We start from the raw sequence: 24,645 nt of genomic DNA, 5'->3' as shown, positions 1-24,645 counted from the left end.
AGGTCAAGGTGAATGCAAAGGAATGAGCCAAAATGTGTAATAGAGCAGATCAGGAGGAGATAAGGTGGAACAACTATCTCATATGGAGGAGGAATGAATAAAGGAGCTGCCATAAAAAGAGGGAAGATTAGGTGAAGGGCTGATAGTACTAGAATCCTACTTTCATCAGATATGGAATAAAGAAAGAACAACCTACACAATAAGAAGGGTAAAAATCTTCTTAATGTACTGAGAAACAGGTGGGAAAGGAGAGAAGATAAGGGAGGGACTGGGATAGGATAAGAGAGGCACCACACAAAGGAAAGCCCCTTAAGGGACTGAGGAATGAAGAGAAGAAAGAGTAGATTAAAAGAAAAGAGGGCAAGAGGATATGAAAAGGGAAGGATACTGATAAGAGGGTACATATCAAGAAATTGAGGGGTAAGGTGAGGGGATAAGAGAGGGATGCGGGATAAGATAAGTCTGAGAACGGATATAGCAAAAAGAAAGAAATAGAAAGATAAACTGTGAGAGAAGACAAAATGGAGGAAAATATACAACTAGTAATTATGACATTGAATGTTGTTATGAAGGAAGTGAGGTCAATAGAGCCTTGAGCCAGTAACAAGGCTAGTAGGAGGTTGGTGTTGGTTGTTATGCTGGAGTGGGCAACCTCAGTTGGGTATGAAACTTGCTTATGAAAATACAAGGATCCAAACCCTGAGAGCTGAGTGCCCAGTGAAACCTCACTGCTACCACTAGGCCTCTTTAAGGTGTCAGGCTGCTGGCCCCTCCTTGCTGAGGAAACAACCTCCTATTGGTTATGGCAGACTGGCAGGAAGTGGATGTAGAACTTCCTGACCTCAACTATGGAGTGTGTTTCAACCTTAACAGATCAGCATTCCCTCCTTGTTGCCTGTCCTCCTTAGCCTTTGATGGTAAGGAAATACCACAAGATTCTCTGGTTAAAGGCTATGGGATTTATTTAAAATCACTGGGGAAGGAACAAGGCAATGGTAAGAGGGCTTAGTAACACTAATCTGTTGCTATGGATTCACTGGCTGAAGCTGGTCCTTGGAAGGTCTTGGCTGACCGAGGGCTGGCAGTCCTCAGCCAGAACAAAGAGGTCTCTGGTTAGGAAATTGAGTAGATCTATTGGCTAACCTTGTAAGTGATAATAATAGATAATATTGAGTTGCTCTTGAAAATATGTCCTAAAACCCTACTCTATCCTAAGGCCTAATTTCCCACATTCTACCTCCTTCTACCTGGGGCCCGGGGGGTTGGGGCTGGGGCGTTAGGGGTAAGCGAGTGCTCAGGGTGAAGTCAGGGAGAAAAACAGAACCCAGCCTTGGCTTTCCAGGGCCTTTTATATTCTCAGCTCAACTGCCAGTTGGTATCTGCCATGTGGCACATGCAGCTACATCCAGGGCAACTGACAGGATTGCCCTAAGCCAATATGGCAATGCTAAAATCTGTATTACAATGTGAATGGGATGAATTCACCCACACGACAAAAAGAGATAGCAGAATGTTTCAAAAATCAAAACCTGACAATATATTTTTTACAAGAAACACATTTAAAAATGAGAGACACACATAAATTAAAAATAAAGGATTGGAACAGAATATACTATTTCTCAGCTAATGCAAAGAAAGCAGGTATAGCAATCATGATCTCTGACAAAGTTAAAGCTAAAATAGATATAATCAGAAGAGATAAAGAGGGAAACCATATCATGTTAAAAGGTACCATAGGCAACAAAACATTATTAATTTAAAATCTATTATGCACCAAATGTAATGGCATCCAAATTTTAAAAGGAAAAAATTAAATGGGTTCCAGATGGAAATAGATAACAAAACAATAATAATGGGGGACTTTAATCTCCTCCTCTCAGAACCAGATAAACTTAACCCAAAAATAAGTAAGAAAGAAGTCAAGGAGAAATGTTAAAAATGATTGATATCTGAAGGGAATTGAATTGGAACAGAGAATAGTACAGTGGTACCTGGTACCTTCACAAAAATTGACATTAGGCCACAAAAATATTATCATTTAAATGTAGAAAAGCAGATATTTAAAAAGCAACCTTCTCAGAACACAACACAATAAAAATTGTAAGGGATCCTGGAAACAAAAAGTAAAAGCAAATTGGAGACTAAATAAACTAATCTTAAAGAATGAGTTGGTTAAAGAACAAATTATTGAAGCAATAAATCGTTTCATTAAAGAGAATGAAAATAATGAGACAACATACCAAAACCAATGGGATACAACAAAAGCAGTAATTAGAGGAAAATTTATAACTCTAAATGCTTATATTAATAAAATAGAGCATAGAAATAGAGAAAGAAAAGATGAATGAGTTGGGAATTCATTTAAAAAACTAGAAAAAAGAATAAATTAAAAATTGTCAAGTAATCACCAAATTAAATATACTAAAAATTAAAGGTGAGATAAATAAAATTGAATGTAAAAAATTGAATTAATTCAATTAATCAAATTGAATTAATAAATATATCCATGGGTTGTTTTTATGAAAAAAATCAACAAAACTGATAAACCATTGGTTTATTTAATAAATATTTAATTTAATAAAATTTAAATAAATTTAATAAAAAATTTTATAAAAAATAAGAGAAGAAAACAAAATCACTTCCATTGAAGATGAACAGGGTGACTACACAACCAATGAAGATGAAATTAAAGCAACTATTAGGAGTTATTTTGCTCAATTATATGAAAACAAATTTAACAGTGAAATAGAAATAGAAGAATACTTCTGTTTTTTAAAATACTGCCTAGACTATCAGAACAAGAAATAAAACTCCAGCATAAACCTACTTTAGAAAAAAGAAATCTAACAAGACAAAAATGGAAAAGGCATCAGGACCAGATGGATTTAAAAGTGAATTCTACCAAACATTTAAGGACTAATTCCAATATTAAACAAATTGTTTGAAAGAACAAGTAAAGAAGGAGTTATACCAAACTCCTTTCATGAAACAAATATCCACCACTCACTAAGATAAGAGCAAAATGGATACATGATTTAGACATAAAAAGAGTAAAGACATAAGTAAATTAGAAGAACGGGGATCATTTATTTATGGATAGGGGAGGAATTTATGAATCACCAAGTAATGTAAAGCATTGTAAAATGTAAAATGGATAATTTTTAATACATTAAATTGAAAAGTTTTTGTATAAGTATAATGAGCACTGCCAAGTTTAGAAGGAAAGCAGAAAATTGGGGGGTGATGATTTTTTAGAGAGAGGTTTCATATTAAAATATATAGCAAACTTTGTCAAATTTATAATAAGAGCCAGTCCCCAATTGATGAATGTACAAAAGATATGAACAGACAATTCTGGGATGAAGAAATCAAAACCACATGTAGGTATATTAAAAAATGCTCCAAATCACAACGCTTTAGAGAAATACACACCAAAACAATTCTGAAATATCACCTCATACCCATCAGACTGGCTAAAATGACAAAAGGGTAAAGTGACAAATTTGGAGTGGATGTGGAAAAACAGAGTTCCTTGCTTGGAACTCTTTGCCTACTTAACTCTGCCTCCAAGTTTCCCTGCCTTCCTTCAAGTCTCAGCTAAAATCTCATTGTCTGCAAGAAGCCTTTCTGAGATCTCTTTAATTTTAATGTCTTTTCTATACTATCTGACGATCCTCATTTTGTCCTGTCTGACTCTTGTTTGTACATAGTTATTTGCATATTGTCTTTCTCATTACAGATTTGGAATTGATGTTTTTGCCTCTTTTTGTATCCCTAGAACAGTGATGGCAAACCTTTTAGAGACTGCATGCTGTGCCACGCCGCAGGCCCCCCTCCAGACTGTATGCCGTATCATCAATTGAGAATTCTCAGTAGTTTGTGATTAAGTCTACATGGAACCCCTGGAGGCTGAGTTTGCTCAAGGATAAACTTTGATTTAGGGAACATGAAGACAGTGAGGATTGTGGCTATGTGCCAAGGCATGTACCCACAGCCAATACAGACAGCTGGCAAGATTGTGTCTACTGGATCCCTGTGCCCTCTTCCTGGAGCAATTCCAGTATTTGAAAAGCAATAAGGAGAATCCTAATATAGATACTATCAACCACTTGAAAAGGTCAGATGAAAGCCTTTCAGGAATCCCAACCTGATTGTTTTTATGCTTCAAACAAAGTCAGTGTGTTCTTGAAGAAAAAAAAAAATAGTTCCCAGAGATTAGGTAAATTATCTTCTCCAGATCTATTCCTTTGTGAGTGGTCGGGATCATTTTGTTAGTCTACAAGTTTGGTGTATTAAAATTTTGGCTCAGCCTTTACCCAATAGGAAATTTTATCCAATTTTAATGGCCATGAATCAAGTGAAGATAATGAAGTTAACCCCATGAACCTGTCTTGAGTACATTTAATGCTTTATTTGTTATAAAAGGTATAAAATAAAATATATCATCACACTTCTCTAAACATGATTTCTTCAATTTTAAAATGAAGAGCTTAGACTTGATGTCCTTTATGGCCATAGATGATCCTATGAATTATCACAAAGAGTGCATACCTTGGTAACAAAACCAGTTTGACTCCAGCCTAATACTTTCTGGTCACAGTTCAAGTCCATGGACCTAGTGGTTTTTACTGGGAAGAGCAAGAAGCTTCCCATACCCTTTTCCCATCCGCATTTGAGCTCACTGCCTCAGAGGCTGATCTACATCTAGTCAGTTGAGGTACCTGGAACCCAGGGCATTCCCCTGATCTCTTTTTTCTTTTCAAGGACAGATACCAGTTATCTGAAATTATATGCTGATTTCTCCCCTAGGTAGAACCATCTGATTATTTGGTGGTTGTTCATGCCTCCAATTTCTCCTGCCTCATCTGGAAAGCCATTCTTCACCAGCAACACAGAGTGACTTTCATAGTCTTAAGATGCAAAAACGGGTGCAAGCCCAGAAACAAGCTTTCTTCCTGTTAATGCCATTTTGTCTTCCTTTTTGCTCCCTGCCCCATGTTTATGTGTTAATTGGCTCTTGCATTATTTCTTTCCTATTAGCACATTTGTTCCATTGATCCGAAATGCAGCTAAATCCTAAACAAGCATTTATGAAATACCTATTGTAAAAAAGTATTCTTAATTCCTTTTTTAAAAAATTTTAAACATTTATTAATATTTATATTTTAGAAAAGTTAATATGGTTACATGAATTATGCTCTTACTTTCCCCTTCACCCCCCCCCACCTCTCCCCTCCGCTGGCCGATATGCATTTCCACTGGTTTTAACATGTGTTAATCAAGACCCATTTCCAAATGTTGATAGTTGCATTAGTGTGGTACTCTCGATCCCCCATCATGTCTTCATCAACCCATGTATTCAAGCAGTTGATTTTCTTCTGTGTTTCCTCTCCTGCTGTTCTTCCTCTGAATGTGGGTAGCGTTCTTTTCCATAAATCCCTCAGAATTGTCCTGGGTCATTGCATTGCTGCTAGTACAGAACTTAATTCCTTTTTTAATTTAACGGGGGACCTGGAGGTCCTCTTACTAAAGAGATGTGTAGGGATTAACAGGAATTAGAAACCACAGTGACAGGAAGTAGAAACCAAAGAGACAGGAAGTCAAGTAGGAAAAGGGCATAAAAAGGGCCAGTGTAAGTTTTTCGAGGGTCAGTTGCTGACAGTTAGGGCTGGCAGTTGCAGGGAAGTTGGCTTTTGAGAGTGTGTTGGGTTGGTGGTTGGCGTTCAGTTGCTGAAATATAAAAGGTGGGCCTGAGCTTACTGAGAGGGCTTTTTGGCTTTAGCCTTTAGAGGATGTTTGGTTTTAGTCTTTAGAGAGATTTTTGGCTTTTGGTTTGGGCTGTTAGGTTTTTTTTGTTTTTTGTTTTTTTCTTTCTTGAACTTTTTGGAAGGTGACTGGTCTTCACTGACAGAACTAATTGGGGTTAGATTAAACACTGATTGGGTTGGTTTTTATTGGGCTGAATTGGCTTGGCATTTTATGGAGTGGTTGTTTTTAGTGTTAGTTATAGGTAGTTATAGGAATAGGCAGTTTTAGGTAATAATTATAGATAGTTATAAGTAGTGATAGGATAACTAGTATAGACATTAGGAAATTTTCTTTCTCTCCCTCTTTCCTATGTTTCTCTCCTTTACTACATTCATTTTTACTATATTCTTTTACTCTCTCTATTTTTAATTAAACTAAATTGTTAATTGTTAAAAGCTGCTAGAAGTTTTTTCTCTGGCTTAAAGGGATAATATTAATTTACAACTCTACTATATTCTCATTAAAACTTAAATTATTAAAAGCTGCTCTCTTATTTTGTCAAAACTCCTAATTTAATCCTTATACTATTAGGTTCTGAGCACTGTGTTAGGCACCAGGGACACAAAGTCAGTACTTGTCTTCAAAAACTTAAAATTCCATCAGAGGAAGACAGCAAGTAAAAGTCAAATATATAATGCATATAAAATTCCTTCTATGAGGAAGGTCCAAGTCTATTAGACTTGAAGACCAATTTTTTTTTAAATTTAGAATATTTTTCCATGGTTACATGACTCATGATTCCCTCTCCCCTCCCCTCAGCCTCCTGCTCTTTCCTCCCCGCTCCAGAATCTGACAAGCAGTTCCACTGGGTTATACATTTTCATTGTTCAAAACCTATTTCCATGTTATTCATATCTGCAGTAGCATGATCCTTTAACATCAAAACCCCAATCATTTTCCTATCACACGTGATCAACCACATATTTTTCTAATACATTTCTATTTCTACAGTTCTTTCTCTGCATGTGGACAGCATTCTTTCTCACAAATTTCTCTGAATTGTGCTGGGTCATTGCATTGCTGCTGGTAGAAAAGTCCATCACATTCAATTGTGCAATAAAGTATCAATCTCTGTGTACAATGTTCTCCTGGTTCTGCTCCTTTCACTCTGCATCAATTCCTGGAGGTTTTTTCAGTTTACATGTAATGTCTCCAGTTCATTTTTTTTTGCTACCACAAAGAGCGTGGCTATAAATATTTTTGTACAAGGTTTTTCCTTATTATCTCTTTGGGGTACAAACCCAGCAGTGGCCTGGCTGGGTCAAAGGGCAGGCATTCTTTTAAAGTCCTTTGGGCATAGTTCCAAATTACCCTCCAGAATGGTTGGACTAATTCACAAATCCACCAATAGTGTATTAGTGTCCCAATTTTGCCACATCCCCTCCAACATTTATCACTTTCTTTTGCTGCCATTTTGGCCCATCTGCTAGGTGCTAGGTGTGAGGTGGTACCTCAGAGTTGTCTTAATTTGCATTTCTCTAATCAGGAGGAATTTAGAACACTTTTTCATGTGCTTATTGATAGTTTTGATTTCAGTATGTGAAAACTACTTATTCATGTCTCTTGACCATTTATCAGTTGGGGAATGGCTTGATTTTTTGTAAAATTGACTTAGTTCTTTATATATTTGGGAAATTAAACCTTTGTCAGAGAGTTTTGCTATAAAAATGTTCTCTCAGTTTGTTGCTTTTCTTCTAATTTTGGTTGCATTGGTTTGTGCAAAAACTTTTAAATTTGATATAATCAAAATCATTTGTTTTACATTTTGCAATATTCTCTATCTATTGCTTGGTCTTAAATTCCTTCCTTTCCCACAGATCTGACAGATATACTATGCTCACCTAATTTATTTATGATTTCACTCTTTATATTTAAGTCACATATCCATTTTGAATTTATCTTAGTATAGGGTATAAAATATTGCTCTATTCCCAGCAGTGTTTGTCAAATAGTGAATTCTTGTCCCGAAAGTTGGGATCTTTTGGTTTATTGAATGCTAGCTTACTGAGGTCATTTGAAGACCAATTTGTTAATAAAAGACCAAGGATTCTAGAGGGCATAATGGAAGGGGTAGGATAGTGTAGGATGGGAACATATAAAGGATGGAGCTGACATGGATAGGTATGAGGAATCATGGAATAGTATTCAGGAAAGGAAACTTTGGCTTCCTTGGGAAATCTACAACTCAGAATCCTAGGGATTCTTGGAGCAATAAATTGTCACATTGATCATAGTAGCAATATTAATGTTAATTTTATTATAAATTCTAAGCAAAAAGTGGAAAGATAGACAGAATTCAGGATTTCTGGACCTGGCTAGTCATGAGAATGCATCTATTCCTGCACACTACCCCAGTTTTCAACCGAGCTCTATCCCAGAGCTCAATTCAATATTGAGTAGATCATCTGGGAGGAGGAACTTAGAAGGATCTTTGTTTCTGAACTGGTGACTAGAGTAGAACAGTGGCAAGTAGAATGCCAGACCCCTGATTTGTCTAATGGTCAAGGCAGAAGTCAGTTGAAATCTCAGGTCTTTCTGACTAAGTTGTGACTCCCCTTTTAGGTACTAGTCCAATAATCTTCACTACATCAAACCTACCTGAGAATTTCCTCCAGTATTGAGTAGAAACAATGATGTTTAGAAGATTTATGAGTAGAAGGGGGCATGGGGCTAATTCAGCAATAAAACAGATCTAATCCTTTGCTTTCTATATTTGAATGAAATCATTTTGAGCTCCAATAGCCCCTACAGCAGAAAAGAGTCCTATAATTGGAGTAGAGGGATGAGAGAGTATACAAGTAAGCATACAAGATGACCTGTATCTTGGTGAGTGATTGTTATAGTGAGTGAAACTTAGCAAAATTTATTTAATTTTCAAAAATCAATTATCAAAAAGTGGGGCAAGAAAATACAATTTAACAAACATTCATCAATATTATATATACCTTTAGATGCTCAAATGAATTTTTTGCCTGCTATGAACAATTTAGAGCCATCCGAATATTGACATTTGCAACCATATTCTTAGTTTTTCATGAGCAAAGCTACTCAGAACATCTGTATCCATTTCAGAGCAGTTGGAAGGTACAGTGGAAAAAGCATCAGACTTGGAGTCAGGAAGACTTGAGTTCTAATTCGATCTGAAATACTTATGACTGTGTGATCTTGGGCCAGTCATTTAATGCCTCTCCATCCCAATTCTCTTTAGCAAAATGGAGATAGTAACAGTTCCTACCACAGGAATGTTGTGAGGATCAAATAAGGTATCCCATGTATAGTAGAGTACTTTGCAGACCTTAAAGCACTATATAAATACAAACTATTAAAGTTTTTATAACTTTAGGTATAATATGCCACAAAGTATCCTTATCCAAATGTATGCTTTTATATTATACTAATATAGATAATCTAGATAGTTGCCTGTACATATCTAAATAAACATAGTATTGAAATATTGAGAGCCATTGTGTATAGTGGGTTTGCTTTTAAGTAAAGAAGAATCTTGGCTAAAGTGGTGCAGAGGATACGGTGCTGGCCTGAAAATAAGGAAGACCTGAGTTTAAATCCAGTCTCAGACAATCATTAGTTGTGTGACCATGGACAAGTCACTTAATCTTTGTTTTCCTCAGTTTCCTCAACTCTGAAATGAAGATATTAACAACATCTACCCCCCCCCCCAAGTTTAATGTGAGGATCAAATGAGATAATAATATTAGTAAGGCACTTAACATAGTGCTTGGCACATAGTAAGCACTATATAAATGCTTATTTCTTTCCCTCCCCACCCTTTTGTTGCCTTTAGCCTTCAGGGTCTACAGATTTCCTTTCAGCCTATCATTTCTATCCTAATCAACCTCCATTGAGTTCACAAAGTGACCATACGGTTAATATCAACATCCTTTGGAAAGACAAATCACAAAAGCTAAATGTTTGACCCACCTTTGATATTTACTAGGTTTGCATAGTCAAATGAATCTCTTGGTGCCCCTAAATAAGTTTCTACAAAATACAGTTGTCACAATTAAAAATTCCAAGAGACTGGCTTTCAGGTAAGAAAATCAAATAATTGGTTAGGTCAGAAATAACCAACAAATTAATCGATCTCTCAGTGATCAAAGACCAGGAGATTTTGCTATATGGATCATGAAGTATAATTTTGAAAGCTAATTATTCAGCCCTCTTCTAGACATCCCAAAACATCTCTATTTGGCAGATATCTAATGAGGAAGGAGGTGTTCTATCATACTCTCAGTCTATGATTGATGGTGAATCACAAGGCTGGTCTCTTGTCTTCTATGTCTAGAAAAAACACTTCCCGTTGCCCTATCTTTGCATTATGAATAAGTCTGGAAAGATCTGGTCTATCAATTTTGTAACTTGTCTCTCAGTTCATAATTATATTTGCAACACAATATTATCTACTTTCTCCCTATGGATTTTTGACCAAGGCTGCTGACAATAAGCAAATAATCTGGTTTAGGTATTAAATACCTGCTGTGGTATTAGTCAAATTCAAACCCTTGCTCCCATTCAAGTTAGGCCAGTTTTCTTTAAAGTGTATTAAGAACTATTTCAGTTAAAGTATAAAAGGGATTTGACCTCAGACACTTCCTGAGCAAGTCACTTAACCCTAATAGCCTAGCCCTTACTGCTCTTTGTTCTTGGAACTGATTCTTTTATCAAATCCAAAACAGAAGGTAAGGGTTTTAAAAAAAAGTTATGATCCAGTCCTGTCATAGTCAATTTTTTTCTCCAAATATGCAGTTTCACAGCAATGATGTTTGTGAAGTAGAACTGAGACTGATAAGGTAAAGAATCGCAAGAGATTTTCTCAAAAATAATTTTCAGTATGTTTGAGGATATAAGTGTTACAGTTTAGTCTTAGAGAAATTTAAACTTGTCTGATTTTCCCTTTGTTCATTTTCACAAGTTGAAACAAGACAACTAGTATATTCAGTGCTAGATTTGAATAAGCAAGATCTCTGTTCTAATTTTGCCTTGGATCACTTTGCCTTCTTCAGCATCAGTTACCTCAACTATGAAATGGAGATAATAATATAATCTACCAACCAGAGTTGCTAAAAGATTAAAATATATTCAAAGATAATATTTGTAAAGCATTTTGCAAAACTTAAATCACTGTATAAATGCCATAAATAAAAGTACAAGCTTGCTCCTGAGCCTGAACCTAGAGGTGGCGAATCTATAAGCTACTCATCAAGTAGTCCATCTAGCAGTGTTGTACCCAAATTTTAATACCTAACCCAGGTTCATGGCCGAAGGAAGAATCACACNTGTTGTACCCAAATTTTAATACCTAACCCAGGTTCATGGCCGAAGGAAGAATCACACTGACAATGCAATATGCAAGAAGAGGCTCATTCTTTACTAGCAATAATAGCTAGGGTCGCTAGGCAGAGAGGCACGCCTGAACGACCCCTTGGAATTCTCAGCCAAGAGTTTATATAGAAATGTTTGGGGAAGGGGGTTGGTACATCAAGGTAGTGTCAGGGACAGGTGGTCAGGAAGCATCTGGGGAGGGGGGGGTTTCAGGGTCAGGGGTCTGGAAGCATTTGGCAAACATACATTAAATAGGCAAATATTGTAAAGCAGGCAAACATAGACAAACATTCCTCAAGACATCAGATAAGATAGCTTCAGTTTTAGGTTTATGATAGGGGGAGATAAGGAAGACTGTGCTGGGAAACCTTGGGGGCTGGGGGGTAGCTTGCCCAGGCCAGAAATAGTTCAGTAGACTGCCAGACTGATTTTTAAATCCAACAGCAGGTGGACTCATCAGCAGAGTTCTGTAACATGAATAGTCTTCCCTGTGCATAATAAAGCGGGTTGTATAATTTGCTCATGGGTAACACACCCAGACATGAACTTGGTGAGGATGTTCTCAAGATGGAAAGGTCATTGAGAACCTATAGTTTCAGAATTGTGAGTCATTTGGGTCCTATGTATTCCCCAAAAGTGTTTAAAGTACTAATTCTTTCTATGGGCACAGTACATATTTGTCAGAATGAGTGTCAGGATGTGTTTGAAGGGTAATAGGGTTTTTTAACTACTACTCTTATTTGTAATGAAGGAGAGTTCAATTGAAAGGTGGCAGTCCACACAGTAAAACATAGTTTAAAAAACTATTACTACTCAGGAGAAGAAAAGAAGAATAGCTACTAATAAGCAGTCTCTGTGTATGGCTTTCATGCCTCCAGTGAGGTCTTTATGCTCCTCACAGGGTGGAGTTTCCATGCTTTAATTGAAGGCCAGAGTCCCTCAGGGCTCAAGTATATATTTTTTAAGAAAAGAGCCAAAATGATACCAATGGGAGACCACTCTGTTATTTTTAGGACTAATAATGTGAGATATTTTTTCCCTTAAATTGCCTAAAAAGGAGTAAGGAATAAGAGGCAGAGAAGTAGAGAATTTAATTCATGAATGTACCTTGCCAGCAAGATACTGAAGAGGAAGTTGGGGGAGGTACACTCAAACTGATTTTCATCAGTTCACAATCCATCCTTTTGAAGACTGAGAAGTCTTCTGTCATCCGTAGCAAAAGCACTTCTCTTTATGGCAAGTATATTGCTAATGATGAAGGAAATAAGAAACTGATCCAGGATGCTTTGTAGCACACAGTAGCTTGTGATTAGGATTATGACTATATCTGTCATGGATCCAGGATCCATGGAACCAAATTTTAGCCATGAGAATAAATCTCTCCCCCCCCACCCCCATTATCTGGCAATATCCCAAGGAGACAGATGCCTCACTCCTTGATTTTCCTAATGACTTCTTCAACTTCCCACTAATATTGACTCCATAATAGCAGTAGATAATAGCTAATGGCCAGACTGACTAGGGAGTAGATAGATAGTCAAGGATGTTCTCTATTATCATTCAGGTTAGGGAACTCTTAAGCACAGCAAGCCTGTGCTACCAATACTTCTCATTGGCTCCCTGAGCTAGTGTTAAGGAGTAGTTCCTGATTATTTGTTTGTTTCTGCCACCCCTAGCCATGGGAGAAAAGCCCTTATAAATAGATGGAAGAACTAACCTTTCCCTTTTCTCCAGGCAGCCAACCCCACCACCCTTCATAAAAAGTTGGGAGATCCTCAAGGAATAGTGAAAAGCCCTCAGGGTACATTATTTACCAGGGACAATTTGGGGGAGCCAAAGCCATCATAGAAATTAAAGGTCCCTTGGGGGTGTTTACTAGTTTAGAGAGTCTACATTTAAGTTGGTATTTGGGGAGGGCAAATCTGCTATTTCAAGGAAGTACTTTTCTGATTCACACAACTAAGGTCTGTAAAATGATAGAATTTGGAATGGGATATAATGGAATTGGGGTGCATGGGTATCCAAGGAGGACTTGCTCCTCTCGTATTAGGTTTGCTGATCCCTTTTCAGTGTTGCTTATCTGCTTTTGGTGTCCACCTGGCACTCAACTTCCACCTGTGGCTCCAAGAAGCTATGGCATACTCAGTGGCCACGCCTCAATAGACTATCTTGGCAGATAACCAAAAGCAGTTTGAGGATAACCAATGGGCCTCATACTTGTTAGTGAATTAGAGAGGTGTCTTCCCTAAGCATGTGAAGACTTCCCCTAGAGGAGTAAGCAGATGAGAACAATTTGTTCCAATGACCATAAAATTAATGAAGCAGGCAATATGGAGTACTTAAAGCTTAGTCAGACATTGGAGACACCAAGATCATCCACTGCAACCCAAGTCATCTCCAATCATACTAACTTTGGTCTAGACACTGAACTTTGATGACTCTGGAAGAGATAATGAGGCTCACTTAAATTCAATTCATATACAACTCAAGACATTGATGATGATATTTTCAAAATAAGAAGGACAAGCAAAAAGAGTTTGAAATACCACAAAGCATGGTCACAAGATAGCACTTACATCTTGACATTGGATTTCTACCCATCTGAGGGGGAGGCAGGATGTAACGAAAGGATCAACATTTGCATATGGTTTTGTCTAAAATTGTAGACATGTCATTTGTGCAGCAGAATTTGTAAAATTCCTTCTTTACCATTTAAGTACCTAGCAATAATATCTAAAATTCTACCCTCTTCTCCTGGGTTGGTACTTGTGCTAATTGGTTTGTTTATGCTACCAGGAAATAGGTTAGGCTGACATCTCCTTCCCATTCCTCAGGCATTGACCTAATCACTGCACCATTCCCTCAAGAGACTGAAAATTTGGTTGCTATTGGAAGCCTGTGTTGTTGTTATTATTATTATTATTATTATTATTATTATTATTATTATTATTATTATTATTATTATTATTGGAGCCAAATATCAGATATCTCTTTGCTGAAGTTATTTGTCATTGCAATTACTTGAGTTAGGCACAGTAAAGAGTAATGTACCAGAGGGGAAATCATATAAAAGAAAATCCTGAGAAAACAATTTTCCTTGTACTTCCTGAGTTTGGCTGCTTCTATATTGTAGAGGATGGCCAGGGTCAAAGGCTAAGAAAATCAAACAAGTCAATATGAACAACATGAATAATTAGAGTATCTTAAATAGTTTGCATTTAGTGTCTGATATTACTCATAGAAATAAACAAGCTAGATCAGAGTCTGGGATTCTCCTTTTCACCAACTCACGTCCTCCCTTCTAACTTATAGGTGGATTGTACACAATATCCCCCTAATCTCCCAATTCCCTGATCCACTATTTCATCTGAGACTCATTTATTATCACCCTCTTATTTCTACCATATTGCTTCCTCTGTCTCACCTGGGCCTCACCTCCTTCTGTAATCACTGTTTGGATTATTTGTATGGTCCCAATAGGTTTCCTGGGTCATAAATTGGCCACCAACCATCGAGTTGGCTAAGTTTTTGGACTCCATTTTGGGAGCAATCTCTTAATCTCCTTCCTCTGAGAAACTCCCAGAATTCTCTCTGGTCTCAACTTCCAGTAACTGTCACCAACTGTTAGCCACCTCTTCTTTGGCTCCTTTGGTCCCATCCCCCTTGCACAAATCCCATCCTTACACTGTTCTAGAGAAGCTAGGGACCTTGGGGAAGATGAATGTAAAGGATGATTCATCTGTTAGCTAGACTATCAGGAAATAGCTAGCAGGCATCAATGCATTCAAGTTGGTATTAGCTCTATCTTGACTGCTAGGGCCTGTGAAGTAGATCATCCACCCTCCTGATAAATGTGGCTTGATTGGGAAAAAAGTGAGTCTGGGGATATAATCACCGGGTTATATACCACTAGATGTAATTTGGTGGTTCTCTTCCCTCCACCCTCTGAATATGTTCTGCTAATATCTGAAATAATGAAGACTTCCCCTTTTGGGGTTTGGGTAAAGAAAGATTGCTCAAGTAAAACAATTTATCCAATCAGAAAGAGATTGTCTATTATTGTTGGAGCATGGGACTTGGTTCAATGATCCCTTCCAAAATGCTTGATGTTTGAAAGTGGTGTGGGGCAGAGAAAACTTATGTTATGTCTTGACTTGGGGCTCATTATTGAGTCTGGGATGCAGGAAAGGGAGTTCTGCAGTCACTGGAAATATTGTTAGGACAACCTAGGTAAAGGCAAATATTTGCAAGGACTGAGATGGTAGCCTTATATTAGGATAAGCAATAGGTGTGGCCTCTCCTATACTCTGTATAGGTATCTCCTGCTGTCAGGATATGCAGTCATCCCTCCCTATATCCTGGTTCACTTACTGTAGTTTCTCTTTAAAAATATATCTAATTCTATATTGTGGAGTCTTCCCTATATCAGGGGATTTTGTGGATGAATACTGTACTGTACACAATTATAGAGGACCAGCTCTATATGGCAGGGGTCCTGAGTGGCGTTTTACGGCGTCGGATTGCTAAGACAGGAAAAGAAACTGAGAACAGCCAAACTAGAGGTTAGCCCATGCTGATCCGATGCTATGGGATTTGGACTTTATTTTATACTGGTTTCAAACAAAGAACACAAAGAAAGAGTAACAGCTGTGAAGGGGTTACAAATCATACACAATCCATTAAAGTCTAAAAAGTAGAGATATGGACAAGGGCCAAATTCCAACCACCAATTAGTAGGGTTTACTTCTGGGAGCAGAAATAAATTTCATGGAGATGTTTACTAATTGCGTTCTGCCTTGATTTACAGATCTGCACCTGGTCAGATAGTCTGGACTAAATTGTCCGGCTCCAGTCTTTATCTAAGTAATATATTTTTTAGGTTTCAGGCTTCTTAATTATCAAGGAGAGAAATTGTCAAGGAGAGGAATTGTTAACTCAGTAGCTGCTGGTCTGGTTAAGGACTCAAAGCTTTCCAATAAGAATGTTGAGAGAATGTGGGGATCTAAAAATGAGTCAAAAGAGGAGCCTCAGATTTTTACCTTAGATGGTCCATTCTATCTGCATCTGACATGTAGTGCAGAAAAATCATACACGCAGTTTTACTTGCCGATGATTTTGTAATGGGATCCAGATAAAACATCTATTACAGACTCTGTTTCTCTAAATGACTCCTAATAGCCTCTTGGAGGGGTCAAGTTGTTTTTGGATTAATCTACCTGCTGGTATCAGAGCTTTTCAGGGCTCAGGTGACCAGGACCAAACACAAAGACTGCCTCAGCCTGGATTGGTCACGTAGGGAATCCAGATAACAGGCCCTAAATTTGACCCTATTTCTCCAATTGGCTTTTTACATATAACGGCTTTCAACACACAATGGAAATGCAGTGCGCAACTATTGCTTGTGCAAGTTTGCCAGCATGAGATTGTACACAGCACACTATTGGCAGATGGGATGAAAGGTGACCAACTACAGCACTGTATCCTGGGTGCTGATTGGTTCAGTAACTGTAGCATCAGTCTGTTTGCTGTTCCACACTATGCCTATATATTCAGCATCTCTCCTTGTCCACTTCACATCTATGTCTGATTGCTGCACATAGTGTTGCTCTGCAGTTTTGTTTATGTGAAGTTTTTGTAAGAGTTTAAATTTATTTCAAGTCCTATGCTACCCAAACATTCTGTGCCTTCTAAGGCTTCTGGCAGTAAATGCCACTACTATGTGGATTTTCACATATTGCAGGGGGCTCTGGAACATAACTCCCACAATAGGTGAGGGATCATGTATATGGTAGTCTCTTGACTCATGGAAAAAGCTCAAATTATGACTATTTTTATGCTATTTGTTGGTCAACCCTTGCCACTTTTCATCTCTCCTAGATGTGAGTTTCTACTGTAAAAGCATTTTAAGGAATACAATCTTTGACTCCCTTGGGGTTAATATCTTTTTCTTAAGCAACCCATTGCTCAGGAATCTGGAAGGTGCAAGACCTTGGCCACTGAATACCTTTGTAGCTTAAAATCTCATAGGTATCTGGCTTCTAAGCTCCATGGGAAATAGCCCCATCCTCAAGGACCTTTCCTTTCCTCTCCTCTTATTATCTTTCTTCAAAAAGCTATCTGTTGAAATACACTTTCATCCTTACCATTGCCACCAGATTGTAATGGAAAGGAATTCAGATGAAAAGTGGCACCTTACACAAAGATAGCTTTAACAAATGTTATTGCTCCTATAATATGGAAATAAGTCTTGATCGATGACACATATTGAAACCAGTGGAAATGTGCATTGGCTATGGTGAGGGGCGCGAAGGGGGGAGTGAAGGGGAAAGTAAAAACATGAATCATGTAACTATGGAAAATTTTTCTAAAAAATAAAATATTTTAAAACAACAACAACGACAAAAACAAACAAATGTTATTGCTCCTCACAAAGAGAGGGAAAGAGCTATTAGCAGGCATAGTCTCAAAATATACCCTCCATTTCTGCAGTGGGAAGCACAAAGGGTGGTGGGAGGGATTTCCCTGATCCGGTCATTATCTCTCAGAGCTCAAAATTATATGTAATTTATACTAAAAGCCAGTATAACACCAATGGGAAACTTCCTTATTATTGGTCATAGCAGTAAATTGGGGTATTTTATAAATTGCTTAAAAAGGAATAAGGAATTTGCTTCAGGCTTTTCATGGGAATAATTGGAGGTTTGGGTTAATAATGAGGAAATTATGGTAACTGTAACTATTGTACAAGGGGAAGTTAGAAGAAGAGAAGGGGAGAAGGAAGTGAGCAGGGCAGGAGAGGAAGAGGATGGGAAGACAAGAGATTTCTCTCCACTGTCACATTTTGTTTCCATGGAATGGCAGAGAAAAATAATCCTCCAAAGGAACAGAATATGAGAAACTTTTACCAATTTTAGCTGAAGGTGTCAATAAACCAGAAATGAGAAAAGATGGTTACTAAAATTGCTGTTGAAGAATAGGTTCAACTGAGCAGAAGAACAGCTTGGAAACAGAAAATCAAAGAAATCATTTATTGAAATCATCTAGTTCAGTGATGGGCAAACTTTTTAAAGAGGGGGCCAAAGGAAAGGAAATGCTCATCTCTCAGTCTGTTTCTAAGGCAACTCTTTTGAAGTTTCTTTATATTGTATCCTACTCATTGTATTTGTCTGATTAGGAATAATGTTGCACTGCTGGATTGAACATTTCAAGGGGCCACATCTGGCCTGTGGGACATAGTTTGCCCATCACTGGATATACATATACATATATACATATATACATATATACCCATTCTATACATATTATTTATACATAATATATGTATAACATGTATATATGTACATATGTTTATACACACATATATGTATGTATATATAGTCTGGGGACTCTGACGTTTGTTTCTTATATATTTCTTTCATTCTCTAGCCTATCTGCATTATTAGGATTTTCCCTACCTCATTTACACAAGGAGTTCCAGACACAATTAGACACTTTAGAGAACAAAGTAAATTTTCAACTAATGCTTCTTAATGGGTGATTTGTCATTTAAATTCACTTAAAATCAACTCTGTTTAGAGCTAGACAGGAATGTCAGTTCTGGATTGAAATGAGAGATTTGTGGAAGTATACATGCTATAAAACAATCTCAACTCATCTTTGTTTATAGTTTAAAGAACTGCAATTTTACTGAGTGGGAACAGATCTAGGAGGAGTTATATACTTACCCTGCGACCACACAGAAAATTTGTTCTATTTGGAAACAATGCTCATTTTCCCCCTGTCCCAGATCATACTTCAGTCCAAGCATGTGAAATATGCCAAATACAACCAGCTTGTCATCATTCATATTTGACAATTTTGATTGGAGAATGTAAAGTAATTGTTTAGGAGTGAAAGGTATTTTGATCATTGGTATGTTCTATACTCTAATTGGAGGGATGAGTTTCAGAATTCCATAATAATGTAAAACAGCTGCTAAAGAATAATCTCATTTTGAATGATGACAAGTTGGAAATGGAGAGTCAGCTTCCATCATCATTTGTATGGTCATTTATAGGATTTAATTTCCTATGCTGTGGGAGGCAGCTAACATTTTGCATTTAAAAACAATTTAGTGTTCTTATTTTTGGGAGGAGTTTAAATCACTAACAGAATATAGAACAAATATGTGGTTGAAAATGAACAAATAAAAGGGATGAAAAGAGGGATTGTTTTGATATTTTTTCCAAGTACCCTGAGCTTATGCTAACTTTTATTTGTGCTACAAAGTTTTTAGTAGGGATATATATATTAGAAATCATCTCTTAACATTTATAGTTTCCGTTTGGTTCTGACAGATAACCTAGGGTTTATCTTAACTTGGACCAAATCATTTCCTCCAAATTTAAAAAGCTATACCAAGGTTAACATGAGGCAACACAATATTTTGATGGATTTTTATTTAATTCAAATTTCACCTGAGAAAATGTTAATAATTTTACCAGTACCATATTCTAAAGGGAGAGAATTAAAAAAAAATGAAAGTATTTGTCTAAAATGTAATTACATTGAACTCAAAAGTATTTTACAGATAATTTCTGGGAAAGATGAACTTTACTCCTTCTTGTATATATCCTAGGACAAAGAGTATGTCACAGGATGAAGGCCATGTGTACTGGTTGTTACTGAGTTCTCTTTCTATCTCTACGTGGTTTCCAAATCTTATACTTAGCTCTTGGTTTCATTTCCCTTTCACACTTCCCTAACAAATCAAATAGAACTGAAGGTATGATATGACTGAATGTCATGGCTGAGTGGAATATAATCGGTACCTACCTGAGAGATTTCCTTGGTTCAGGCAATTCTGATGCCTCTTTTGTAAAGCTGTGGCCCAGGATCTACCACTGCAGATAAAAAAACTAAGGTAATTAAAACTGAAAGCAATAACCACATTCATTTGAAGGTGGCTGGGAAAGATGATTTTATGATTCAATTTAAGATTAAGAGGCATAGAGATGTATTGTGGGAAAATGTGGAGTAGGGCATGAAGCTTTCTCTCCCTCAATATGCCCCCCACGCCCCCAAATAACTCCTCCAAATCAAAGCTAAAAGCAGCAAAAGTAGACAGGATTAAAGAGGGAAGCTGAACAACAGGGAAAATCTAGGGATGACATTTTCTGACTTCCATGACCTGTCCCACAGCTATAAGCCCTGGGAACCCAACAAGAGCAAACTGAGTGGAATCAACAAAGTAACCCCTAGGAGCAGAATAAGCAAGCAACCTGAAGGATACCCCTAGAATCCTCAGGCTGAGGGTCCTGGGAGAAGCTGTATCTGCTATCTCCCTGGATGTGGAAACCTCCACTGGCTGGTATTAAAGGATTTGACACCTCTGAGTCTGAGGGCACCAGCTCTAAGGGCAGGAGCTCACTACTAGTGAACAAGGGACATTGAAGGCCCAAGAAAAGTGGACTAGACACCTGACATGTCCCAGGCTATGGCAGAAGGAGAAGAGGAATGAGGAATGTTATATATCTAATAATCTTATATTATGTCTAAAATTCTAAAGCTATACTAAAATATCTAAATAAACCCCCCAAGATTGAATTGCAGTTTCTTTGCAGTTTCTTCTTGTCTGCCAAGGCAGACCTATACTTATCTACTCTCACTGACTAAAGATAAAAATGTCTATCTAACTAAAATGTTCTAATTAATAAAATCTTCTTTAACCTCTTCAAAGTAATCTATGAAATCAAACTCTTAAATATAACTATCAGAATCTCTTCTTATATAGAGACACTGACTCAGGCCCACTCCTAAGTCAGAAAGAATGGATAAAACCACTTTGACAGCTCTTCCTCCCTTTAGGAGAAAAACTCTCCAGAATCAGATTTTAACTTAAATTCATAGGTATATCCCAAACTCTCAAAGTAACTGTCTCAAAATAACTAATAGATCTTCATTGTCTGTGAGAATGATCCAGCAACCTGCTCCCAAGGAAGTCAGAGAGATTGGAGCCCAGAACCAACTGAATTCTCTCTTTTATGATAGGCCTTAAAGTGATGGAGGGTTACTGAGAAAATTTCTGCTCTTAAAGAGCCTGAGTGAGATAAATAAAATTCCTTATAACATGAAGGAGAATGTACCAGTGAGTCTGGTTTCTGTGGGCCTGGGGCCCCATCAGCCACATTCATTCTAAGGAGAGTAGAATCCCTAGTTTCTCCCACAGGGGGATGTTGACTAGCTGGTTGCAGTAGTAGTGACAGAACTGCTCACAGGCTTTAGTCAGAATATTTGAAGTCAATCATGGCCTGGGGATTGAGTGGGAACCCAGGATAACATCAGACCCCGGAAAAACTCAATATGACCCAGGTAAAAACAAAAATTTAAAAATCCTGCAACCTAAGGTAACTTATCCTAGCACAACAGGAACCCTGAGAGTCCAATAAAAAGCCAATAATTAAATCTTTTGGCCTAGGTAACTAAAATTTAAAAAAATTAAAATGAGCAAACAAAGGAGAAAAACCTAACTATAATTGATAGCTATTATGGGGACAGAGAAGATCACAACTCAAACTCAGAGGACAGTGAAATAAAAATACCTACTTCAAAAACACCAAAGAAATACAATAAATACTCCTAAGATCAAGAAGACATTTTTTGGAAGAGCTTTAAAAAAACTTCAAAGGATTTCTACATGAACTAGAGGAACCTCCATGAAATAATGCGGATTGAAATGAGCAGAAACAGGAGAACAATGTACACAGAAAGTGAGACATTGTGGAATGATTCGATGTAATGGACTGTACTACTAGTAGCAATGCAATGATCCAAGACAATCCCAAGGGACTTATGAGAAAGAATGCTAACTACATTGATAGAAAGAACTGTGGGAGTAGAAACACAGAAGAAAAACATATGACTTATCACTTTTTTAAATAGGTATATGATTCGGGATTTTGATTTTAATAGATTGGTCTATTGCAAAAATGAATCATATGGAAATAAGTATCAAGTAATAGCATTTGTATAACCCAGTGGAATTACTTGTTGCCTCTGGGAGTGGGAAGGGAAAGAAAATGAATCATGGAAACATGGAAAAATATTTTAAAATTTAAAATTCAATCATAAAATAAAATAAAAAGACCTTAAAAATCAAATGAGAGAGGTTGAGGAAAAATTAGGGGGAAAATAATAACAATACAAGAAAATAAAGAAAATTAGGAAAAGAAAGATCACTGAAATGGAAAAAGAGATCCAAAAATTCATAGAAGAAAATAATGTATTAAGTACTAGAATTGGACAAGAAGAAGTTAATGATTTCCTAAGAGAAGAAATAATAAAACAAAATCAAAAGAATGGAAAAATAGAAGAGAATATGAAATATCTTATCTCAAAAACAACTGACCCAGAAAAAAAATCAAGGAGACAGAGTATAAAAATAGTTGGATTCCTAGAAATTTCTGATAAAAAAAAAAGAGTTTAGATACATTACTCCAAATAATCATCAAGGAAAACTGCCCAGAAATTCTAGGTCAGGTGAGGGGATAGGGGAATCAAGAACTAGGAGGACACAGTTATGGGGATAAGAAAGGAATTTTGGAAAGGTGGACAAAATAAAAATGAAAAGATAAGGGGGCTAGAAGAAGAATACACTATCCCACAGTGGATCCAAAGAAGGCTGAGGTAGCAGTCATAATCTCCAACAGGAGTTTGCACTAAAATGGATATAATTGGAAGGGATGAACAAAGTAACTATATTATGTTGGGGGCGGGGGTACTATGGATAATGGGGCAATATCAATATTGGATCTGTATACATCAAGAGTTATAGCACTCATATTTTTAAAGAAGAAATGTGAGATACAGACAGAAATAGATAAAATAATTATAGTAGGGGGCTTTAATTATCCCATCTTAGAAATAGATAAATCTAACCCAAAAATCTATAAGAAAGAAGGTAAGGAGATTAATAGAACCATACATAAATTAACTATGACAGATATTGGGAGAACCTTTACACACCTGCATGAGGTTAGTTGTAGATTCAAACCTGAGCATACGCATAATCCAAACATAATTTCTTGTGAGACAATAATGGTTTAGAGGGCATAAATATTCTGCAAAAGTCATACTTTAACAAACATTATATTATGGAGGTAATCCTACATTCCTGAGGGGTTGTGCAACTGGTACAAAAGTTCCATTGGGTATTATCAAGTTGGAAAGATCTGGTTTTGGAAAAAGTAAGGTCCTGGCTATAGACTGTGTCTACTAAATATAGTCTTCATAATGCATAACTGAGAAGCAGACCAGCTAAGTTGATCAAATTAAATTCTGATAGGAACATAAAGAAAGAGACTGAATATTATATTGCTAGAGTATTCTTTGATTTTTTTTTTAGAAAACAAGATGGAGATATCCATTACGAGCTGTTAAGTTGTTCATGCTCATTGATTGAGGGATCCCATTACTAGAATTGGGCACTCAAACTGGGTAATTATAAAAATATTCATGCAAGATTTATTCATAATGATAAAAAACTGGAAATAACACATGCAATGATTGGGGGAAATGGCTGGATAAGCTGTGGTATTTGAATGTAATGGATTGTACTGTTATTAAAAATGACAAATATTAGAAATATTTTAAAAGGGAAATATAGGAAGAAATAAAAAAGAAGAAAAGAGAATAAGAATAATATATAATATGAATTATTTTTTAAAAATAACAGCCACAATATCCAGAGAAAAAAGTATGAAAGTAAAACAAATTCAAAAGGAATTCAAAAGTAGAGGATGTTTATATTAGAACACATATATAATTTAGATATTTTTAAACAAATTGTAAACAATGTGGTTTGTGGCTTAGTACATAATTTTTATGCATTAGTATACTCAAATGCTTTTTGTTGGTGATAGTGATCATCATGTATGTAATTAAAAAAGATTAAGAGGCATATGCCTCTTAGTAAACTAATAAAAATCTATTGTGTAAAATAGCTAGAAGTGGAGACTGAAGATATAATTGATATGTTCCAATAGCAGACAGGAGGAAACCAGATTTTTTTTACCCAAGATCTCTGCTCTCAAGGACAACAATATATTCACAAGTAAAAAATGGTAACCCTGATTATTGCAGGGTATTTTATCTTTGCTTTGATACCCTTTTCTTTATTATTCTTGCTTTATTATAAACAGAGTAACTTGTGTGTGTACATAGGCATAATTCATGGTTGTTGTCATGGTTGTTTTAAACCAAATGCTGATGGCATATTTTGTCCAGCCTCAAATGGAGATGGGGAACAGAAAAAAAAAATCAAATTGCCTCTGCAAAAGTATCCTTTTACTCCATGTACTGCATGCTCAATTAGCTTTTATTATTATAGTCCAGTATTTTTGTTACTTTTCTCTCATTGTTTAACAGTACCATGAAAACACACCAAAATTTTTATAGATCTCATTTTATTAATCAATATTTTTCATTTGTTGTTGTAAAACCAGAGACAATATACATATA

General features: G+C 36.6%; 1 pseudogene; it reads left to right on the top strand.

The window, feature by feature from the left end:
- Positions 1-802: 802 nt before the first annotated feature.
- On the top strand, positions 803-24,242 carry LOC123251102 (annotated as a pseudogene).
- Positions 24,243-24,645: the final 403 nt, after the last annotated feature.

Source organism: Gracilinanus agilis, chromosome 1, assembly GCF_016433145.1.
Source record: "Gracilinanus agilis isolate LMUSP501 chromosome 1, AgileGrace, whole genome shotgun sequence".
NCBI classification, from domain to species: domain Eukaryota; kingdom Metazoa; phylum Chordata; class Mammalia; order Didelphimorphia; family Didelphidae; genus Gracilinanus; species Gracilinanus agilis.
Note: the sequence above shows the minus strand (reverse complement) of the source record. Positions and strands in the feature narration are given on the sequence as shown.